Here is a 25,062-nt window from a genome sequence, read left to right on the forward strand (position 1 = left end):
CACCTGGGAAACTGGTTAAAACACAGATCCCCTGAGCCCCATATGTCCGTGGGGTGCAGTGGGGCGGTGGTCCTGCGTATTTGTAGTTTTTTTAGGTGATTTTGACTCACACTGAGATTTGAGAACCACTTACTGCCCTAGAAGAATAACAATTAGAAAACTAAATACACATTTGTGTTCTTTTTTTTTTTTTTTTTTTTTTGAGAAACGAAAAGCTGAAAAGAGTCCATTTAGAGGTAGCTTCCCCTCTGGGACTACATTTAAGTGTAGGGTGGAGCTGTAGCCTCAGGGCTACAGTCAAGAAAACACACGGGACGGAGTTGGTATCAGAAAGCTCTGGCAGGATTTGCCCCTGCTCCTCCCAGAAGCGCCGCTCGAGATAGCTTCATAGAGGTCTTCAGCGAGATGGACGGTCATCAACCCGCCCCAGGACCACGCCAGGAAGCAGACGGAGGGGCAGCAGCACCACTGCACCCCGCCTTTGTGAGCAGCCCTCTGTCTTCCGCTCCAAGCTGTTAATTAGAAGTGTCTCTCTCCCCTCTCCGTGGCCTTATCAGTCACTTATCTTCTCTTGGGAAGTCAGAGTCACGCTGGCCAGAGGTTCTCCCGGTGACCTTGTCTGTTAACAGCATCTGGGGCCCAGGCAGCCGGAAGCAGAGCGGCCACAGGCTGCACAGATTGCAGTTGGAAGAAGGCATGATGGTGGAAAACCTCTTCAAGGCCTCTTGTGGCCATCATTAGCAGGCATGCAGCGCTGACGATGCGGGCCTCTTCCACGCGGTGACGCTGGCCTCAGGACACCAGCGCTCTTGTTGCAAAGCTGGGGAACAGGCCTCCTCAATCCTAAGATGTAGAGCGTACAGAATAGTTTGCAAAGGCTTTCCTATACACTGTCTCATTTGAGCTTCTTCCCACCGATCTTGGAATGAACAACCTAAGGAACTTAGAACCTGACTGGGGAAAATGTTAATAATTAATAATTTCCTATCTTTCTTGCCAAATTTCTCTCACAAAGTGTGTCATTTTTAAAAAAGTATTTTGCTTTTCCTAGATGTGATGATATGAGGCAAGTGTTAGGTTCTAGCCAGGTGCCAGGTACTATGTTTTGCAAATTGCTTGTGTGGCATCATTTAATCCTTACAGTGGCCCCCCCAAAATATCATCAGCATCATTGTGCTGAGGGGAAACTGAGGCTCAAAGACGTTACACAGCAACGTGTTAAGTTATCTCATGAGATAATCTCTTGAGATTTTGAGGAGGCACTGGTGCAACTGCTTGATGTGGGGGGAGGCATAAGCCAAGAAATAAGCTCGTTGCTGTGAATACACCTTTGTGTCAACCTCCTGATGGCGAATTTCTTAAGATCAGGAACTGATCTAACTTTTCTCCCTACCTGAGTCAGTTAGATTGCCAAGCCTAGCACAAAAGGAAACCAACCTCACTCATGCTTTCTTGACTTTGGAGTCAGGCTAAACCTGGAAGGTCATGGCCCTTTTTTGTGGAAGAAATAACTCCCACAGTGCTTTGCATTCCTCAGCTTTACCGAGAGGACGTGGCCAATGGTTGCTCTATCCCACAGTGATTTTGCTCCAGAACAAGGAAGAAAAATATCTCCCCAGTTCCTTTTTTTGACTGCTTTCAAAACCAATCCTAGTAGAAGGCCCCATCCCAGGCTCAGATGCACATACCTGTAAACATGAATCCTAGATTCTCATATTCCCATGTTTGGAAGATATTTTACTAGAAATTTAAGTCAGGCTCCTACTTAGTGCAGGAATTGCCTCCAGAGTCAGGGAGATCACTATGTAGTCAAGTATCCTCTCCCATTGCTGGACATCTTGAGTTTCATAATATCCCATCACCCTAAAACACTGTAATACTGCATAACAAAATTAGGATGATTAGCTAAGAAGAAAGACTAAATTATTAGAGGACATAGAAGAGAAACTCAATTATTTGAGGATCGGAATTATGTCTGGTTTGTTCGCTCCTGATTTTTAGAGCTTTAACTCACTGCCCAGCACATGGTAGGTTCTCTCTACATATTTGTTGAGTGAATAAATAAACCAATAACGGAATGAGTAAATGGATGAACTAATTTTTCAGATTTCCTGGACAAGCTGTCCACCACTTGCCACAAGTATGGAAATGTTTCCTACCTGGTCTTCTTGCCTCCTGGTCTCTACTCTGAGCCATGCTGAGATACATGGCCAAGATTAATGTTTCCCTCACACTGCTTTTCATCAAGTAACAATTCTGCTAAAGTATTCACTGTCTCCCTCTTGTTGGTTACGGAATGAAGGAAAGATTAAGAATTAAATAGGTAGGCTAGAGGATCCTGAATCTTTGAATTCTGTTTAAACATTTCTAGGTACTGCCAAGGAAAATACACGCCAGGTACCATGTGAAGAAATCTTATTTTTTTCCCAATTCTAGTGACAAGTAAGCAAGTCAAAGGAGCTACTCTGCTTGCTATTCACAAAGCCAAATCTGAAACTCACAGCCCACCATTCCAGCGATGAAAAAAGGCCAACCCAGAACTTGCCTAACATCAAGATGAAGAAGGAATTTTCCCTGAACAGGCTTATCTTTACCTCTAAAAACATGGCCAATCAGTGCTTTTGGCCATGGCCAATCCATAGTAACAAGCCTTCTCACCTTGTTATTCAAGGATCTCCATGGTCCAACTATGCTAAAGATTGTAGTCAAACTAACATGGAATTCCAAACCAACCTCCTGACACCCCCAAAATGAGCCCTCCCACATCCAGCTGGACTGGTCTACTCGGTGGCCTGTGGAGCATGCTGGGACATTCCTCTCTCCTTACCTTGGCTCTTAAGTCCCTCCCTATCGTTGTCCCCTCCTCTGCCTCCTTTGCCCACTATGTTTCCAGGACCAGCTCAGTGCTCCCCTCCTCCCTGAATTGAGCCCTGACTGCTTCTCTTCACATGTAGAGGGCAAGATATGAAGGAGGAGCTGCCCAGGACAAGTATGCACTGAGTTGGGTGAGAAGAAGGATCTGGGTTCTACTCCTCCTAATTATAAGAATTTGCTCCACTCCTTTCATCTCCCCAAATTCCAATGTCCTCATCTAGAAAATGGAGATAATGTCTACTTCACCGAGTTGTATGAATTAAGTGATATCTAGTATTCACCCAACAGGTATTCACCAAAGGTTTACTAGGTGCCAGATGCTCAGTGACTGATGTATAGTAGATGTTTAATAAATATTACTGGATGTTATTAAATATTCATTAAATGGATTTATAAGACTTGTCTAGTTAGAGAAATGAATTATTAGATTGAACATAGGATCTTTTTCAACAGTCTTCTTTTCTTCTTGTTTTTTTTCCACTATGTACTATTTACAAAAGAAGAGAAATAGAAACAGAACTAATGATTTAACACTTTATGTTCCATATCCTGTACATTACCCATAGCTTGTGTCCAACCAATTTGGATTTCTACTGAATGCATGACTGAAATACTTAGAATAAAAATAATAGGTATAAATATAAATATGTTTTCTTATCTTTTTTGCATCAATCAAGTGACATTTGTTAGATAACATTTCATTGTCAGTCTCAATGTTTAGCTAAGAGAATAGACTTGTGAAGGACATGGTAATTATCTTGAAATACACAAAAGCCTCTCATAAAGGATGAATTAGACCCTGTCTGTGTGTCCTCAGGGGAAAATCATTACTGGTAAGTGGAGGATATAAGGAGGCAGATTTCCTCTAAGATATAGTAAGAGAAGTCAGCACATCCCTTCAGAGCTGTGCATGTGTGTTTGTGTGTGTGTGTGGTTGGGGATTGGGATAGGGACCACTGAAATCACAGTCTGGAGCATAGGACTGTTATGATTCTGGCAGGGATCAAGACTGAGTAGGAAAGAAATCAAATACTTCTAACTCAATAATGGGGGTTCCATTAACTCCATTTTTAATTGAAAAAACTCACTCTACCTGAACCATCCCTAGTCCTCCCAAAAACATACTAACATACATGCACACACATACACACACACACACATACACACAACTGATGTTTGTTCTTGGGAGCTGAGCCTATTTTAATAGGTCCCTGGCAAGTAGACTGACAGCCTCAGCCTTCACAAGGGGAGGTAAAAAAGGAAACTGCAAAAGGTGACTCCACGTTCAGCTTCCTCCAAGGATCCAGCACCCATCCTCTGCTTGTCTGTCTGTGAAATTTGACCAGTGACCAACATTAGTAAGGGCTTGGGGTGCTAAGACCACACGATTAAAACTTAAGTCATTTTATGTCAGGAAAGCGCAAAGGATCTAGGGGGAATAAATCTCTTCCTTCATGAAGAAAGAAGGTTTCTTAAAAGGAAATGGGGTGGAGGTGGAAATTTGGATGGTGACCTTTGAACAGTGAGACACTTGATATGAGGGAGGAGGAAAGTCTAGAACGTGAAGGTAGAGGGTCTGGACTGATGGTTCAGAAAGTGGCCACAGAGGATCTCTTTACAAGTCTCTAAGTTCCCTCAGAGTTGAGATTCAAGAAAATGTTCAAGTTTGCTGCCAATTATACTTTTTTCTTTTCTGTGTAATAATTCTTTTCCAAAATCATTGAAACTCTTTATAAAAGAAATTTGTATGTAGCCATACTCCCAGAGATACTGGTCTTGAGAAAATGAAGGAACAGAGTGGCAAGAGAGAAGGGGGAAGCCTTAGTGCTCCATCTGTACCCTCTACATTCTGTATGTTCCAGCAGACAGGGTGTTGGTGTTGGTTGACTGAAGATCGTGCCACACCCTGTCAAGAGATGGAGTCTATTTCCCCACCCTGAATCTGGGCTGCCTTTGGGATTCACTTTGGCCAATAGACATGTGGTGGAAATAGTGTGCTATTTTTAAGATTAGGCCTCAAGTGGCCTTACAAGGTCCATTTTCAACCCCTTGGCAGACTGTCTGGAGACCACATTTAAGATCCCCAGTTTAGCCTAGTGAAGAAAGAGTGACCATGTGGAGGAGAACCGAGGAGTTCCAGGCAATGTAGCACTGACTGCCAGACATGAGGATGAAGCTATCCTCCTCCCTCCAGCCCAGCCAAGCTTTCCAGCTGAATGAGGCCCCACGAGGGAGCCCAGGGAAACCAGCAGAGCAACTCCCTTACCAATGCTCAGAATCACAGCAAATAATGATTGGTTCTTGTTGTAAGCCTTTGGGGAGACTTATTTAGCATCAGCCCATTTACTGGATCATAAGCTCCCACTGATGTCCAGGGGACCTGAAGGGCAACCACAGAGAAGCCAGAAGCAATAAAAGAGCTCCCCAGTGCTAGGGAGCACTCCAGAGAGGGCAAAGCCGCAAGCAAAGAGAGGAAAAAACCTCTGTACAGAAGAAATCTCGGTACGGAATAGAGATTGTCGCTCTCTGAAAGGAGGAAGAAAGTGACTCAGCAGATTGCCTAAGGTATTAATGTAAGAAGGAACTTTCTATCAGAACTAAGAATGGAATGGACTGCTTTAAGTGGTGCTGAGCTCTCCAACATCAGGAGTACTCAAGTGTAGGCAAGAGGGGTGATTGAAGGGCAGAATTTGAGCACTATATTGTTGGCTCTCTGAGGTCACTTCCAACACCAGTCATCTCATTAGGTTCTCTAAATCCTATTTGAGAAGACGGCAGTATATGCATAATTATGTCAATAAATCTGTCACGTTATCTTAAAAAAGAGGTTCTGGTTTATCAAAAGCAGCAGTAAAGTGCATGTGAACGAGACAATTCCTCTGTGTGCACAGCTTATCAACATCAATTTGCCCAGGTTGGTCAGAGTACACAGACACATATCCACAACAGGCACCAGAGGACTGTGAGAATGGATTGCTGGTAAAACATCCGGCTCAAAAATAAGGCCTCTGGGCAGAGATTACATTTTTTTGAATCTCTTTTTGGGGCCAGGCCCTGTTGTTACCATTAAGTGAATTTGCAACATGATCATAATAGTGACAACTGCAATAATAATAACTGTAATAGGCAAGACTCCAACTCCCCGTTGGCCTCTTACTGCCTGCAACAGATCTGTGGCTGAGATGAGCTGTCTCTCCCTTCCCTTCAGAAAGTGTTCATGAAATGCCAAGGGGTGTGTTTGGCCTCATAGCAAAGTGCTGCTTCATTCCAGAAGCAGGTGGAGCCTCTTGAAATTTCCTTATAAGAAAAGCTGCAGGCTTAGTGTGTATTCATTACACTGGCTTTCACCAACATTCTAAGGGGGAATTAAACTTGGTGATATGCTTATCAAAGGTTGTGCTGATTTTCTTTTTTAAAGAAATGCAGTGAGGCTCCCAAGACCGAGTTTACTCATTCTGAATTACATATCACCACCCTCATTGGCGTAAAGAGGGCTCTGAAATATAAAACACATGAAAAAGAACAACTAGAAATTGTATCAACATACTTTTTGGAGTTTAGCTGCATACATGAGAACCATATTTCAAAGCAAAGAAAAAGAAATGCAGCAAAAATATTTCCAAAGGTAAACAATGGGTGTCTGGTGAGAAGCATGCACTCAGACCTCCTCAAAGGAAGGAACCCTCAGGAGGACATAAATGTAGGGACTTCTCTTGAGAAATAGAGCCTGTTCAACCAGAGGGCAGGTAGTTCTCTCCTCCTTCAATCTGAACCTCATCTGAGAGACAATCTCCCAACCAGAATCATTGCTTCCATATATTGAAACTTACCTGAGAAAGGAGAGACACTATAGGAGAAATTGAAAGAATCTTTGTCCTAGTCCTGCCACTAGCTCTGTGGGTGACCTTCTGGAAACCACTTTCCCTCTCAGAACCTTGGATTATTTATCTGTAAAGTGAAAACCTTCCTTCCAGATTTATGAAATGGTGCAATCTGGGCATCACGTCCCTCAGCTTCACTCTGTTTTGCAAAACATGCAAAGGGAGGAGGAATACAACTTGGTGATTAGCAATGGGCCATTTAGAGGATGACACTAGACAAGGGAGGCTGCCCCTTTTCCACAGAAAACACATGTGGAATTTAACTATGATCTGCTGTTTCTACCTTTATTGTCACTCTTAAAGGAACTTTTCTATTCCACGCCGGAAGCTGAGATGTGGAAAAGCCAATGGGCGGATGGTCAATTTTTAGGGGTCAGGGATGGACTGTTAGGTTACGATGGCCCAGTGAGAGGGCACCAAGCTTTGTGTACTTGGGGTATAACTTAGGGTAGCCGGGATCAGATGAACCACTTGAGGAGGCAGCTGAGCTATGATTAAGAAACCATGATTTGTCATTTTTTTTCCATACCTGGGACAGACTATATGGGATCATTCAGGCTTCTCCAGAATCCAATGCTATAACCTAGAATTGAAAAGGCAGGAAGCTGGGAGTTGGAGTTTGGCAAGGAAAGGGATTAGTGTTGTGCCAGGACTGTTCTAATTAGGAGGGAAACCCAGGGATTCTGCCCATAGGGAAAGGCATACCAGAGATCAACCAGGCGAGGTGTATCAGCCAGTGTGATGACAATGATGATGAACTGGGTGCCTCGAAGACTCAGGATTTAGTTCTAGCTCTGTTGGGCAAACACACAACTCTGAGCCTAGTTTCTACATCTGTAAAGTGAGAAGAATAATCCTCGTCTTGTTTATCTCATGGGGTAATGTTGTAAAGGTTACATGAAAATATGGATGGGAAAGTACTTCGTCAACTAAAACATATTATGAAATAATAGTTATAAGGCAAAACTGTAAAAACTTGTAAAGAAAAGGGAAGGTGAATTTCTCCCTAGGTTCACTCCTCTAATTACATTTCAAACATAGATAACATCATTTGCAAAAGAAATCTCAAACGTTCTGAACACCCACTCGTACACCAAGCATGGTAATCCCCATTCCACAAAACTAGAATCTTCAGTCTAATGATGAAAGACTCTCGATGACATCACTTAATTAACAATCGTTATCTAAAACCCTTTACCTTTCATGGTGCATGTGGGCTGGTGTAGGGGATGCATGCAAAGGCTCACTGGCCTCAGCAAAGCACAGACTGAGTGAAGCAATCAAAGTCCCTGACATAGATGTATTTGCTCAGGCTTTCAAACCCCTACTCTATTGTGGAGGAGGGTGAGCAGAGAAGGGGACTTGGTTACTTAGAAACTCCAAGTTGAAAGGCAGAATTGGCTTTCTAGATCCTCAGCAGACCCAAAAGAAAAACTCTTTTTCTTTAATGAGAATTCCTCAAGCTGTTGAATTCACCACCAGCCTTCGAATGAGTGTCCTGTTAATTCTCTTGGGGTAAAAGAATTCCACAGGGGGAAGGAGTAGAATTTTTTTTCAGCTTTATTGAGATATAATTGACAAATAAAATTGTAATGATTTGATATACAGATACCTTGTGAAAGGATTCCCCCCATTGATTTAAGTAACACATCCATCACCTCACATACATATCTTTGTATTCTGTAAGAACATTTAAGTTGTATTCTCTTAGCAAATTTCAATTATAGAATACAGTGTTATCAATTGTATTCATCATGTTGTACATTAGATCCTCAGACCTCACTCATTTCCTAACTGAAAGTTTGTACCCTTTTACCAACATCTCCCTATTTCCCCCATCCCCCAACTCCTGGCACCACCTTTTACTCTCTGTTTCTATGAGTTTGACTTTTTTTTTTTATATTCCACATATAAGTGATACCATACAGTATTTGTCTTTCTCTGCCTGGCTTATTTCATTCAACATAATACCTCCAGGTTCAACCATGTTGTCGCAAATGGTAGGATTTCCTTCTTTTTTAAGGCTGAATAATATTCTATTGCACATGTATACCACATTTTCTTTATCCATTCATCTGTTGACAGATGCGTAGGTTGTTTCCATACCTTGGTAATTGTGAATAACGCTGCAACGAACATGGGAGTACAGATATCCCTTCAAGATAATGATTATGTTTCCTTGGGATGTATACCCAGAAGTGGGATTGTAGGATCATAGGGTAGTTCTATTTTTATTTTTTTTTTGCTGAGGAAAATTTGCCCTGAGCTAACATCTGTTGCCAATCTTCCTCTTTTTTTGCTTGAGGAAGATTAGGCCTGAGCTAACATCTGTGCCAGTCTTCCTCTATTTTGTATGTGAGTGGCCCCCACAGCATGGCTGATGAGTAGTGTATGTCCGCGCCCGGGATCCGAACCTGTGAACCCAGGCCGCCGCAGTGGAGTGTGCCGAACTTAACCACTATGCCACAGAGCTGGCCCCTGGTAGCTCTATTTTCAATTTCTTGAGGAACTTTATACTGTTTTCCATAGTGGCTGTACCAGTTTACATTCCCAGCAACAGTATACAAGGGCTCCCTTTTTTCCACTAGCATTTATCTCTTATGTTTTTGATAAGGAGCAGAATTTGAGGAAGACCTCTAGAGAGGGCAGATAGAGCCTTGATCTTTCCAGTCAGCTAGCAATCCACTTGGAAAACACAATTCTTGTGGCCGGCCTGGTGGCACAAGCGGTTAAGTGCACGTGCTCCACTGCGGCTGCCTGGGGTTCGCCAGTTCGGATCCTGGGCTCGCACCAATGCACCGCTTGTCAAGCCATGCTGTGGCAGCGTCCCATATAAAGTGGAGGAAGATGGGCGTCGATGTTAGCCCAGGGCCAGTCTTCCTCAGCAAAAAGTGGAGGATTGGCAGATGTTAGCTCAGGGCCAATCTTCTTCACAAAAAAAAAAAAAAAGAAAAATACAGTTCTCTTTAAGGAAGGTTGACTGAGTGATGAGACCTGAAGGGCAGCCTAACAAGGAAGACTTTTTTGTAATGAAATATAACTTACATACACAGATCTTAAGTGTATAGATAAATTTTATCTAGTATCATTTTCCTTTGGCCTGGAGCACTTTCCTTAACAGTTCTTGTAGTGCAAGTCTGCTAATGATGAATTCTCTCAGCTATCATTTGTCTTTATTTTGCCTTCAATTTTAAAACATTTTCTTTGGATATGAATTTCCAGGTTGATAGGTCCCCCTTGCCCCCAGGACATCAAAGACTTTGTTCCAATTTTTTCTGGTTTCAATTGTTTCTGATGAGAAACCAGTGGTCACCCTTATAGTTGTTCCTTTGATTTTTTGTAATATGCACCACCACCCCCACCCGCTGCTTTTAAGATTTTTTCTTTATCTTTGTTTAACACGTCTTGGTTTACATCAATTTGATTGTAATGCACTGTGATGTGGTTTGTGTGTGTGTGTGTGTGTGTGTGTGTGTGTGTTTATCCTGCTTGAAGTACACTGAGCTTCTTATATCCGTGGGTTTATATTTTTCATGTCATTTAAAAATTTTCAACCATTATTTCTGTAAATATTTTCTCTGCCCCAATCTCTCTTTTGTCTCCTCCTGGTACTCCAATACATACATACAATTATACATATACTAGACTCCTTGGTATTGTACCACAGGACAATTGTCCCTGAGACTCTGTTTATTTTTTTTTTCAGCATTGTATCTCTCTGTGCTTCTATTGATATAACTTCTGTTATTCTGTCTTCAAGTTCATCAACCTTCCTCATGCATTTTCTAATCTGATGTTAAACTTACCCCATTATTTTTTTATTTCGAATAATGTATTTTTTAATTCTAGAATTTCTGTTTTGTTCTATCTTGTTTCCCTTTTTTCTAAGATTCCCTATTTGTTCACTCATTATGTTAACATTTTCCTTTAAATTCTTGAATATAATTATAATAGCTCTTTTATAGTTCTTGTTTGCAAATTTCATCATCTTTCCCATTTCTTGTTTTTTTCTATTTTTCTGATTTATGTTTTGGTTATGGATCACATATTTAGGCTCATTTACATATCTAGTAAATTCAATTGTATGGTTGATATTATCGGTACTACATTTTTGAGGGATTTTGTTTTCTGTCATAGTAGAGCTTAGTGGTTTGTTCCAGCAGGCATTTAATTTGCTCTTGGATCAACACAGTCATTTCAAGGTTTGTTTAGAAACTTTTAAAGAGCTAGTCTAGAATGACTATTACCCTGGGGTTAGGCTAATTCTATTCCTAAAGTGTTGCCTTTATATGGGTTTTATTGAATTTCTGGGATGCTCAGCAAAGTCTCTGTACTCTGGATAGTCAGAATGCAAACATCTGCCAGCCCTATGCAAACTCTGGTATTTGTTTAGCTCACAGCTCCCAGTAGTTGTTTTTCTCTGATAGATATTTTTAGTCTAGCTTCATGCAGTTTTTCTCTGCACATACACAGGTTAGTATTCAGCCAAAGGTTCAATGGGCTCCCTAAGCAGATTTTTAGAGCTCCTTCTATATATAATTCCCTTCTCCCAGAAATTCTAGCTATCTCAGTAGACCTGAGTTCTGATATCTATCACTTTAGCTCTGCAAGACAGCTGTGCTCTGCTTTGGTACCCCTTCTCTGCACTACAGTCTGGAAAGTGCCTTCAAACAAAAATCCATGGTAATCATGGGGCTTATCTTGTTTGTTTTCTCGTCTCTCAGAGATCACAGTCCGGCACTGCCTTTGATTCAACATCAGAAAATAGTTATTTTTTATATTTTGTTTGGTTTTATAGTTATTTACTACAAAAGGGCTAGTGTCGTATCTATTACTCCACCATGGCAGAAAGTTGAAGTTCCACCAAACAGACTATGTGCTACCAAGTCCTGTGTTAGTCTTTGAGGCTTTACAGATAGACACACCCAGGACCTCATTACTTGGTGGAAAAGATAGTCACACAAATAAATTCAATGTTGTCGGAGGAGCTTTAGTAGAAGAATGCACTGAGCATCACAGAAATTAAGAGGAGGGGACATTTGACTGTCTGAAGATGTCAGGAAAGACTTCCTAGAGGAGATGGCATTTAACCAGGGGATTTCTGTTTTTCTAGTTGGGGAGTAGAAACACATTAACAAATTAAGCAAATGAACAAAGAATAAAGTGTGCATGTACAGTAAGAAGCACTAGGTAACAGTTGTATAGGTTGTATGAGGGTGAAGGAAAACTGTTACTATGTGAAACTAGAAAAATAAGGTACAGCTCATGAAAGTCCATGAAGGTCATATTGAATAGATCAGCTTTTCCTGTACAGGAACCCATAGCATCATAATGATTAAAAGCAAGGTCTCTGTGAGAACTTGCCCATAACTTACTAGCTGAGATTTTGGGTAAGTTTATTGTAAACCTCAAGATTTTTTTTCTTTTAATTTTAAAATAGGATAATATCGGAGCCTGCCTTATTATGCTAAGGATAGTTAATTTAGTTAATGCCTATAAAGCACTCAGCTCAGTGTCTGGCATTTAAGTGCTCAAAAATGGTAGCTGCTTATGTTATTGTTGTTATTTCTGCAGGAAAATGGAGCCAGAGTTGGTTTGTGAGGTGATTTATTTTGTAAATAGGTATATATTTTTAGGAAAAAAAAAATGCTGTTGGCTAAATGAGAGATAAACTACATGTAGGAGAATGATTGGAAGAAGAGCAGAATGAACAGAATATGGAGTGGGCTGGAAGGTATGCTCAATAGAGGTCAAGAATGTCCATCCTCTGTGGGTGGAAACAGGACGTGGTCAGAGTCTCAAGCTGTGGCCAATTGCTTTGACTCTGTTGGAGTGTGTTTTACCTGCATTTGTTCTAGAGCAGAGGTCCCCAATGACAGTAAGAAACCCCTAAACACGGAGACATCATTGCCAGGGGTGATAGGCTCATGCATTCATTTAAAAGCATTACTGGAATTGTGAGTCTTTTGCTATTTGTGGAGGGTCATATTTTTTGAAAAGGCCACAACAATATCTCTAATCCCATACATTCTTCTTACAATGCAATGTTGACATTGTCCCCATTAATTCTGGGTGGGCTTGTTACTGGAGCAGAAATGAGCTATGTGCCTTCTGAGCCCAAGTCATAAAAGCAATACAGGTGACACCTAGTTCTCTAGAACACTTTCTCTTGGAACTCAATCACTATGCCATGAGAAACCAAAGAAACCACCCAGAGAAGCCATGGATAGGTTTTGTGGGTGACACCCCAGCTGAGGTCCTACAGTCAGTATCAACCTCTGAACATGTCCTGCCTGAGGCCTCTAATGATTCTGACCTCCAGTCTTTAAGCTACCTCAGCTCCACTGTGCAGAGCAGAGATGAGCTGTCCTTTCTAATCCCTGTCCAAATGGCTATTTATGAGCCAAATAAACCAATATTGTTGTTATTAAACCACTAGATTTGAGGTGGTTTGTTAGGCAGTTATAGATAACTGGAATACTATTTTATATTTTTTCCCTTTAATGATTACTAAAAGAACAACTACTAGCATTTTAAGGTCCTCAATTTTTAAAAATTTATTAAAAGGTATCCCCATATTCACAAAAAATGTGAAGACCCACTGAACTAGGAATTTTAACCGATAGAGAGAAAGTATAGCAGAGGTCATTGTACCAATGAAATTGGTTAGCTTATTCTAAAAAGACTATTCTCTGCCTGTAAGAAACTGAAAAAATTTTCCTGAAACCGGATTCTAAGTAGCAATTATTTTGACTATATATTTTCCTTTTACCCATGATAATGCATTTATTTTCTGCCGAGGCATAATTTGTTTCTTAAAAACAAGAAAATTACGCCACTCTTGATGTTGACAAAACCAGGTAAGCTTAAGTAATTGGGAAAACAGGCATCTTTTAAAATCATTTCTGCCAATTTATCTCTTTTTCTTCCCGCCTCCCCATACTTCCTCCACGCAGCTCCTTGCACACATTCTCAAATGTGGTCACAACAGTTGTCAATAACAACAAAAAATTAAGCCCTGCAGGGAGAGAAAGACTGAGAAAATTGGAGCTGGAAACACCTCTAGTAGTTCGTTCCATTCTCCTTGAGGTTGACTCATGCGGAGAAAGCTCTGCTGCTCATGGTTTGAGATAACAGAAGATTTCCCAACAGCCTGGAAAATTTCTGTTAAGACCTTACAAATAGCAAAGGACCATGTAAGCTATTGAGATAGCACAGACAGATAACGTGAACATATTTTCCAAATAAACACCAGGACACATTGATCCAATGAATGGTCTGATAGCGGGGCAAAGCATTTGAATCCAAGACCTATAGTCTGCCTGTTGCTCTGACAGAGAGGGTGGAGGGAAAATATTCAAAAATGGCCCAATTGTTCTGATCCATTTAGGGACTATTCCACCCTATCCTAACATACAGCATATATCATCAAATTGGCTAGATTAAAAAATTCTTTTTTCATTTCTACCCAAATACAAACACAGTTCCCAGTGAAACCTAGGATTATTTTAATCCATTAGTTTTTTTCTTATATCAACTGAATTCTTATATTTGTATGTCACGTATGCATTTTGCATTCATGTCTCAGAAACCTTCATGAATTGCCCCACTCAACCACTACACAAAGACTTGGAATGTTCCTCAAAAGGAAGATAAGATGCTTAAAAAGTGTTTGTTGATTGATCATTAAAACTGGGAAGTAATGGTTTGCTGTCATGTTTTAAAACAACTAGTAAGAACAAATGGCTTAAGACAAGGCTAATCTTTTAAGGAATCTAAGAACTCAATTAAATCTAAAAAACTCCCATCAGAAAAAAAGTCACAGGAGCACAGGGTATACAATTTCTATTACAATTTCAGAGAGTGCATGGACTTCAGGTTAAGAACTCCTCCCTAATGGTGATGTATGTATTCTGTATGGACCATGAGCTAACTGCTTTGGATTTGAAATCAATCACCGTTTATTATAAGCCTACTATATATCAGGCACTGAGCTAGGCACCCCACTTCTACTTCAACATAGTCTTGAGAAGTAGATAGAGACTGCCCCATTTTACAGACCAGGAGCCTATTTTCTTCTCTTGTCTTTTCTCCATGACAACTATTAATATTCCAAAAAGTGAAGGTTCTTCCGATGAACACATTCTGGGAAATGCTAATCTAGTCAAAATCCTTTATTTTGAAAGTAACGAAATGGAAGCCCAGAGAGAGAGAGGTAACATGCCTAAAGTCAGATGGTGAGTTGGTATAGGTTGGGCTTAGAACCCAGATCTGTCTCCTAGGCCTGTGCTCTTTGACTATATCAGTCCACTACAAGAGGACTCCAGCGCAGTGGATGACAAGGTGTCTTGGTTTGGCTTCCCCCAGAAGCTGGGGGAAGCTTGACTCACAGACAAGGATATAATAGCAAACTAGTTTACTGGGGAAGGGAAAGAAATGCGAGGAGAGGAAGAGGGAAATGAGACAAGAAAGGCAGTCAATAAAGAATGTGTTATCAAATCAGTTATAACTCTGGGTGACTGGAGTTTTATTCTGTTGGGGAAACTCGGGGTCAGCATAGGACACGCATCTTAGAGTTATCCCACTGAAGGTGACTAGGGAGCTCAGGTATTTATACACCAACTCTAGTCAGTTATTGGTTGAGCGCTGTTTAAGGGATGGGGAGATGCATTAATTCTAGAACCTCCATCCTCCTTCTTTGGGCAAAGCAGGCTTCAGTGGTCAAAGAAGGCTCTTAATCAAAGAAATGCAAATGTTGGCATTACAAGTCACTTGGCATTTGCAGAAGGTGAGGGAAAATATTTTCAGGCTACTGATAATGTCTGCTACGTATATATCCACATACATGGTCAGATCTGTGGGCTAGTGTGTGGCATGTTTGTCTGGGAGTTGGGAGTCTTGGCTCCTCATTTCAATATATTTAACCTCCATTTGAGAATCTACAACTGAACACCATTTGTAGACTCAGGGAAGTGCTTCTGGAGACAGCAACCAAGATAATGAAAGGTTTGTGAAGTAGCACAACTAGGATGATGGCTGTGGGTTTACTTACCCTGCAGAAGGGAAAGTTGAAACAGAGCTTAATTTTAATCTACTGAATCTAATGACTTTCCAAATTCTGTTAATTCTATATCCACAATGACTTTCTGTTCCATTCCTAAGATCTTTGCTTAGGCTCTCAATATTTATCACGTAAACCAGTCATTTTCAACACTATTATATCTAATGCTTCTTTTTCTGAAAAATAAATAAAAATTAAAAAATTTTTGCAATGCCCCATTTAGTATCTGGAAATGAAAATAGTAGGTAATATAATCTATCAACACATATCATTTCACAAACAGCAATATAATGCCCTGAGTTTAATACATGGAGAAATAAAAGAAAGTAGTTTGTAACAAAATAATATGTTTCAGTAAACTAGTGTACTTGATCAAGTAGGCAAATGCTTGCAGCTCTTCGTGCTTTGAATGCCATAGCTACCAGTGCATACTAGTACAGGTGTGTTGTATTAATATTCAAATATCATTAATAGTGTTTATATATGTAAATCAGAGTTAAATACCAGGCTCAGACTATTATAAAAAGAAATATTCAATCTTTATGTGGAATTCAGAACAATTCTTAATTGTTTGGAGCTGTCCTGTACGATGCAAAGTCTCTATCGTTCTTGGCTCCTAAACACCAGTAGCAACCCCTGAAAATCCCCAAAATTTCAAAACATGCCTTAGGAACAGTATTACCCCCATTGAGAACCACTGACTCATTATGGTAAAATCCTGGTTGTTCCCACAGCCTCTGATCATTTATCTCTCTCATCTATGAGGACCAGAGTCAACTTCCTAGAATGCAGGACAGACCCTTCTCTCAAACCTTTCATGGTCCCTTCAGTTCAAATTCTTTTCACCTGATAGGAGACCTGGGGGTTGGTTTGTCTAACAGGGTTTCAGAAAGCTGGAGCAGAGCCACCACATATAGTTATGGAGGTTTTGCACTGCTCAGTTCCAGGGAGTATTACTTACATCTTCTCACAGAGATAACATATGATGTTTAAAACAAAGAATTGTGTGTAGCCTAGAGTCTATGTATGAAAACTCTATATAAATCAGAGCCAGTGTTCTACTAACTGCTCTGAGAAGCCCTTGATAAGCTCTGGGTTGCACAGACCTATGGGAATGCTGTCAAGGCCTCCCCGTATCCATTCTCTCCTGGTGACTCAGGCAATGAAGCTGGTACTGGTATCAGAAAGAACTTAGAAGTTTCCTGTCCATGTGTTTCTGCTCCGTCTCTGTGGTCTCTGGGTCTGAGTTCTTGGGTATGCAATGGACCGTGGGCTGTATGTGGGCCTGGTGCAAGCAGAAGTGGTGGAAGATGGATAGGATGATATGAAGGATAGTATATGAAAGTGTCAAACCACAGGGTTGACAACTTCTTCTGAGAAGGGCTCCAAGCAACCATCCTCCAGGTTCCTCAGGGATAGGTGGTGCTCCAGGAAAGTCAAAGAGCATCTGGCATTGGAAATCATCTCCTGGTTCTTGGCACCTGTCAGAGCACATGCTTTCTATCAGTCTGTCAAACTTGTTCATCCACGTCTCCCTGACTATCAAAGAGAATTAATAAAGTTATTCTACACAGGAGTGGGAATGTGTCCAGTGGAGGGGAAGAATTGAAGGAGGCCTAGAAATTTAGATTAAAGTAACATGCTGCAAACATAAAATTTCTTCGAAATCTCATGTTTTATCTTTAAAAATCTATTTTTTTTAATATTCTATAGTACATCTTACTGTTTGTTTGTTTTTTGGTGAGGAAGAGTGGCCCTGAGCTCACATCTGTTGCCAATATTCCTCTATTTTGTGTGTGGGAAGCTGCCACAGGATGGCTTGATGAGCCATACATAGGACCACACCCAGTATCCAAACCCACGAATCCCAGGCTGCCAAAGTAGAGCATGCAAACTTAACCACTACCCCACCAGGCTGGCCCTAGTGTTTGTTTTGTATACATATTTGGGTGTGTGTGTGTCTCTCTGGGTGTATGTGTGTGTGTGCATAATCTCCCCCTCTAAAGCACCTTTGAGCAAAACTAACGCTCCAGGAATAGATGTCATATTTCTCCTATAGCTTCAAGTCACCACCAGTGGGTACAAACATCTCTATTTGAAAGGTGTTGAGGTTACATTGTTATTTGGAGGAACTTAGGGCAGCATAGGTCCTTTCTAGTTACCTGTAGTTCCTCAAGGTACTGGGGTAATGATGGTGCTTAGGAAGTAGGGATTTAGCAGGAGAAGAATTCACACTTTTGGGGGATGTTCTGAGGAGTATGATGTGGTTTTCCAGGGCAAATCTGCAGTGGCACTTGAGTGGGAACAGACCTTCAGTTTTAGGACCCAGTTGATTCTGTTGATGTGGAAGACAGTATAGATGGTGAAGAGAGGGCTAGTTCATCAATTCACCCAATAAATATTTACTAAATCTCTACTTATAAATGCTAGGTACTGATGAGAACTAAGGTGGATGACGTTGTGGAAAACTTTGAACTACCTCTTTGAAAAAGGACTACATGGGCCGTGGTTAGAGAGCTGATGGTCATACAGGAAGAAGGAAGGTTCCTTCATGGACAGAGTGGTGGTGAAGATAGTTGGGAACTAGAGCAGGGAGCCCAGGTCCACTGTGAAATTCTTCCATGAGTGGGCACAGGAATCCTCAGTTTCCCAAGGATATGCTTGATCATAAACCTTTAGGCCTGGGAATATTAGCTCAGGTTTCAGGACACCTTCTGTGCCTGGGTAGAGTATTTAACGTTGGTCATAGCAATTGATCAGGGTGGTAACACACCAAAGCGGCAGTTCATAGCTATGAGCTTCTGTAGTCAGTACATATTCCATTGAGCAGACCCCCTTTATGAGCTGCTCCCACCTCTGGTCTGCTAGATGAAGGCATCTGCCTGCAGCCCATTCTACTTCCAGACTCCACTGAAACTGCTTTCTCAAAGATCGCCATAAACTCCATACCACAAAATATTAGTCTTCATTTTACTTAACTTAGCTAAATTTAACACTGCTAACCACTTCTTGGCTCCTTTGACATCTTACTGGCCTGTTTTTCCTTCCACTTCTCTGTTCTTTATTTCTCACTTTCTTCCACTTGCTCATTCTGTTCTAGTTGAGCTTTAAAACCAACATGCTCAAGGTACAATTCCAAGCATCTTTTCTTTTCCGTCAATATTCTTTTCCCAATTACATCCACATATGTGGATTTTATTGACATCTATTCACTAGTGACTATATTTTTCCCCCAACAAACCCTTCCATTTACACAACTTCTTGCTTCACAAATTTGTTTTGATGATTCACAGGCAGTGGTGTGCTGGAGATGTGTCTTCCTGGATCACGAGAGCCTATTGTTAAATTTCTAGGAATTTTTCAAGCTGGTTGGTAAACCATTAGTAGCTTGAAATAAGATGTGATGGAAGTATTTATACCACGAAAATCAGAAAATGCTACAAATCAGGGCTCCCCATCTATTTCCTCTCCCACTGAGAAATGGTTTACAGTGCGCCACTGCCACAGGTAACGTTAATTCAACATTTTAATACTGTTCTATCAATATTCTTCCCTCATCTCAAACCTGGCTCTGTCCCAGCATTTCTTTCCAGAATAGGGAGGGGAACCACCATCCATCAAGTTGCTTCCACTGAAATAGTAGAGACAACCTTGACATCATCTCCCTAATTTCTTCATTTTACCCATTTCTCTGACTTATTTTTTTCAATTCCATTGTACTGAGAGACACTTCCATGTAAAAAAGTGTCGCCATTTTAACTGTATAGTTTTATGAGTTTCTGACAATTGTATATACATATGAAACATCATCCCTATCAAGATATAGACTATTTCTACCACCGAGTAAGTTCCTTTATCCCACTTCACAGTTAATCAGCCCCACAACTGGCTTCAGGTAACCATTGATCTGCTTTCTACAATTATAAATTAGTTTTAGCTATTCTAAATTCTTATAAAAATGGAGTATACATGCATACTCTTTTGCATCTGGCTTGTTTTACTCAGTGTAACGGTTTTTAGATTTATCCAAGTTGTTGCATCTATCTGAAATTTATTTCTTTTTATTTCTGAGTAGTATTCTACAATATGAACATACCACGATTTATTTGTCCCTTCTCCTGCTGATGTATGTCTAGATTGTTACCAATTTTTATTTAGTATAAATATTCTTTTGTGTGTATGTGTGAGGAAAATAATTAGCCCTGAGCTAACTTCTGTTGCCAATCCTCCTTTTTTTTTTTTTTTTTTTTTTTTTTGCTGAGAAAGATTGGCCCTAAGCTAACGTCTGTGCCCATACTCCTCTATTTTGTATGTGGGATGCCGCCACAGCCTGACTTGATGAGTGGTGCTCATGTCCACGCCTGGGATCCAAACCTGCGAACCCCAGGCCGCCAAAGCAGAGCACGTGAACTTAACCACTATGCCACTGGGACAGCCCCTAGTATAAATATTCTATAAAGATTTGTATACAAACAAACTTTATGTATTTTTATAGGTACCTGTTTTCGTTTCTCTTTGAATTGCAGATGCCGTAAGACTCTGTTAAGAAGGCAGGATCCAAACAGTGCTGCTGATGTTTTCTTTTAATATCTTTGTCTAGTGGCATGGTAGTGTATTATCTCTTTCTCTATTTTCTGAAAGACATTGTGTAGGATTGTTATTATTTCTTCCTTAGAAGTTTGAAATAATTCACTAGAGAAATGATCTGGGCTGGGATTTTTCTTTGTGGAAAATTTTTAATAAGAAATCCAATTATTTTTTAATAAATACGGGACTATTTAGAATTTTTATTTTAAGTCAGTTTTAGTCATTTGTTTTTTTCAAAGATTCTTCCTTTTTATATCAGATGTTGAATTTATTGGCATAAAGTTGTTCATAATAGTCATTATTATCCTTTTAGTTACTGTAGAATCTGTGATAATATCCCCTCTTCCATTCTTCATGTGGATAACTTGTCTCCTCCCTTGTTTTCTTGATGAGTTTAGATAGAAATTATTAGTTTTATTGAAATGATGGTCACAGCAGCCAATCAAGATGGAAAATGGTGATTCACCAAAGTGGCAGTTCATAGCGATGAGCCTCTGCAGCCAGTATATATTCCATCGAGCAGACCTCCTTTATGAGCTGCTCCCACCTCTGGGCTGCTAGAGGAAGATGTCTGCCTACAGCTCATGACATGACATTCGAAGAACCAGCTTTTGGTTTAATTGATTCTCGATTATCTGTATATTATCTACTTGATTGATTTTTGCACTTTTTCTATTATTTCATTTCTTCACTTTCTTTAGGTTTGTCTCATCACTTTGTAGCTTTTTAATATGTAAGCTTAAACCATTGATTTGATTTTTATTATTTTCTAATATAATCATTTAAAGTTATACATCTTTCCTTAGGTACTGCTTTAACTGCATCTCACAAATTTTGCTATGTTGTGTTTTTACTTTCATTCGGTTCAAAATATTTTCTAATTCCTCCTGGGTTTTCTTCTTTTTACTCAAGAGTTACTTAAAACCATGTTGCTTATTTTTCAGATCTCTTTCTGTTTTTAATTCTAATTTAATTCTCTACAATTAGAGAACATATGCTATGATTTCAATCTTTTAAAATTATTGATTTTAATCATTTGATGGACTCATCTTGTTTATTTTCCTACTCCCAGTGATTATGATCTTGTGATGCCTATTGTCCAATGTCTGAAAGTGGAGTTTTTGTCATATATTTTTCCCAGTTTGTTATTTGTTTGTAGTGGCAGTGCAAGTCCTGCATCTGTTACTTTATCATGACCCAGAGCCTCCCTGACTTATTGAATCTGGCACATAGTGATTAACTTCCTTTATGTTCTCCATTGTCCTTCAGGTCTCAATATTTCCTCTGAGAAGTGTCCCCTGACTGCTCTACTCAACTGAAAACTGGGTTAGAGCCCTCTTTTGTGGGTATTTTCTTCAGAGTGCACAATATTTTCTCCTTACGTAGTACATACCTCACTCTATTGTATTTGCCTGTTACTTTTTTACTTACTTCTCATAAAGAATATATATCTTATATATTAGGTTGAACCATATGAAGTTTCTGCTATTTGAGCATTTTTTAACCTACAAAACTAGCAGTTTGCCCTGGATCAAACTAATAGGTATAAGAAATATTATTTATACATACATAGAGAGGTTGTGGGGATCTTAAAATAACCCATGAAATGAGATTAATGGGAAAGTCTTCATTTATAATAATCCTTCTCCAGAACTTTTGAAAGTGGCCCTACCACATTCTCTAATTCATGTTATAAGTCTGCTGTGAGGATCAGATGAGATAATGTATGTAGAACAATTGGAAAGTGTCTGGGACATGACAAGGCTCAGTGAAGTTATTCATGTTGCTGTTCTGTTGATGTTGTTTAGAGTGTGTGTCAGTTCAGCTTCGTCTTTGCTAGATGCCAGGCAGGTCCCTCAGACTGTTGCTCACTCTGTAATGTCCCTGCCTTGTGGCAGTCCTTGAGAACCCCTCTCAGCCTTTCCTTCAGCTCCCTTCTTTTAGTTAACCCCCAGGAAAAGGAGTTCCTTCCTTTGTGACAGTGATTATGTGCCCTGGGCTTCAGGTTCATTGGGAAAATCCTTACATTTGATCCCTTCATCTCTCCCAGAAGCTTCTCAGGCCCCTAGAATCAGCTTCTTGACCAGATTCTCTCAATCCTGTGGTGAAGAGAGGGGGCTTGATCTCAAGTCCATTTAGTAGCCCTTGTAGGGGTTTTTGTTTATTTTATTTTTTTTATCTGTTCAGCAATGTTTGGCTTTCTTGGCCAGAGTTTCTTGACTGAGTCCTGGACTCGGGTATCCTAGAAATAAGATGTTACCGATGGCAGAAGCCACCTTCCCAGGGACTTGGTGTTTCTATAACTCTCCCATCAGAAGCTTCCAGGAGACTGAAGGTAGAAGTGACACCACGCCTCTCTTTCAGCCATCACTTTAACCATGGTGAAGAAGGCCGTGTCTAGGAGTCTGAAAATCTGTCTCTTGCTTCTACTCCCTCTTTAGAACCCAATTCTCCTATGTGTACAAGGCTCTTTTAGTTCTCAGGTTCTGTCACCTGCTTGAGTTCTTTTGAAATGCATTTCAGGAATTCCTATACAGAAAAAATTAGAAGAATCCTTTATTTCTGAACTACTTTTTTCTTGGATAGTACAATTCAGTAGGTTGTTAGCTGATGCTTTTGAACCTTCTTAAGTGGAGGTTTAATTTATCATCTAGGAAAGAGCCTTGTGCCCTCAGCATTAAGGACAGGGAATGGACCTCAATACCAGAGGGACTCACCTTTGTGTCCTCCCTCAATCATGTGAGTGAACATGTCAACTCCCACCTTGAAGGTACCACTTCTCAAATAATAACATGAGGAATAATGATTCTTGGCCACCTACCCACATCAGAATGTTGTCACTACACATTACTTAAAAGGCAGTCTAGAATAGCACTTCTCCTGGGATAACTAAAGCGGAAAATGGCAGTAATCACAAGTACATATACCTCTGTGGGTTGCATTAGCTGTGGTCCCTTGGAGGCAGTGGGGGCTGCTTGGCTGATGGGGAAATTGTAGGCATGTGGGCTCATGTTCTGCGAGGAGCAATTACAGCCCAGAATACAGAGAAATTGTGGGAGGAAGCTGACAGCTGTAATTGAAGAGCATAATATAAGTCAATGGAGTGAAAAGGAGAGAAAAGAGTGAAATCCACAACAGTAGACAGCAATGAAAGCCTTGTATATGATCATTTTTGTGCCCTGTTTCTCTGTCTAAAGAGAAGGACTCCATAGAAAGCAAATCAGGATTGAATCCTGATCTTGCCCTTTACTAATGGTACCATCTTGAGCAAATCACTTACCCTCTCTTGGGCTTAGTTCCTTCCTCTGTGGAAACTAGGGTAGTAAAATTTTGCAAAATTGTTGCAAGGAGTAAATGAATTGCATATGTAAAAGAAGCTAGTGATAACACTTCAAGACAGCAAAAGTATTTTCTGAGTTCTCATTATGTACCAGGCACTGTACTAGCCACAGAGAAGATGCAGATAGAAATGAGACAATTCTTGCACTTCAGGAGAATAGAGGCTCCTGGATGAGACAGAATCATATATGACTACTCTAGACTAAAAGGTAAACCATTGGTTGACTCTAAGAGAATCTAACTCATTTCAAAATATTTCTTTCAAGCGTTTTAAAGATCTGTCTGAATGTCTTTTATTATTGAAAAGGATCATTTCCACAATTAGCTAAAAGTGGATTTATTTGCATATTTTATTCCTATCAAAATCATCATAAGTGAATTAATTTTTTAATAAAAATTATCACAACCACAAACTACTGTATTTGTAATGCCTTCCAAGATTTTGAGGCTATGGAGGCATATCTCTTTAAAATTCAGTAATTAAACTGAATTGTCAAGTAAAGCCAGTGTTCTAAATTGTATCATGGAGACGAAGTCAAGATGGCGGCATAGGCAGACTCTGAACTCACCTCCTCCTGCAGACACAGCAGAGTTACAACTACTCGTGGAAAGATTACCCCTGAGACAGAACTGAAAACTGAAAAGAGGAACTCCTGCAACAACGGACAATCCTAATTGAGGTGGAAGAGGCAGAAACTCCCTTCTGGAGAGGAAAAACCCCACCTTCACAAGCCGCAGCGCCTAAGGCCGCTCGGGAGCAGCCCACAGGTATGCAGCCCTCCCTGGAGGAGCGGGGCCCTGAGCCCGGAGCGCCCCCGCTGTGGGCATTTTGTGGACCCAGCACAATCGAGACGAGTGGCAGAATATCTGACTTTGCCTGCTACTAAAGCATTGGGGAGCACCCCCAGAAAACTCGGTTCACAAAGAAACTAAAACCGGCTCTTAAAGTTCCCACACGCAAACTCACCCATTTCAGAAAGCAACCTAAATCACCAGCAAGAAAGGTGCATAGTGCTTTGGTGAAAAGAGACTCACCTGATAGGCCCTGAGTGCATCTCGGTGAGGGGTGAGACCTCTCCAGGGACTGGGACATTGGCGGCCGCCATTGTTGTGGCCTGGGGTGGGCGTGCTGACACAGACGCCATTGGAGTTCTCCCTGAGGCCTGCTAGCCTAGGGTCTGTCCCACCCGCTAGAGCACCGATTTAATCCAGCTCAGCCAGGGCAGGCAGCCCACCCTAGAGACTGACCCCACCCAACAACAAGCCCTCAGGCAACTTGCGGGCCTGTATAGATTGGTAACTGGATTCTCTGCAGCCTGG

The 25,062-nt window shown here is 40.6% G+C and overlaps 1 long non-coding RNA gene across 2 annotated transcripts; it reads right to left on the reverse strand.

Moving 5' to 3' along the window:
• Positions 1 to 220: 220 nt before the first annotated feature.
• Positions 221 to 24,937, reverse strand: LOC131414874 (uncharacterized). 2 transcript variants are annotated; one of them, XR_009222251.1, is made up of 4 exons: positions 24,778 to 24,937; positions 7,461 to 7,549; positions 7,285 to 7,338; positions 221 to 843 (listed from the first exon to the last, which is right to left on the reverse strand). It is a non-coding gene; the product is annotated as an uncharacterized LOC131414874 (long non-coding RNA). The 2 variants fall into 2 exon arrangements; XR_009222252.1 differs by lacking the exon at positions 221 to 843 and adding an exon at positions 3,000 to 3,361.
• Between the last annotated feature and the right edge of the window lie 125 nt (positions 24,938 to 25,062).

This window comes from Diceros bicornis, chromosome 15, assembly GCF_020826845.1.
Source record: "Diceros bicornis minor isolate mBicDic1 chromosome 15, mDicBic1.mat.cur, whole genome shotgun sequence".
NCBI lineage: Eukaryota > Metazoa > Chordata > Mammalia > Perissodactyla > Rhinocerotidae > Diceros > Diceros bicornis.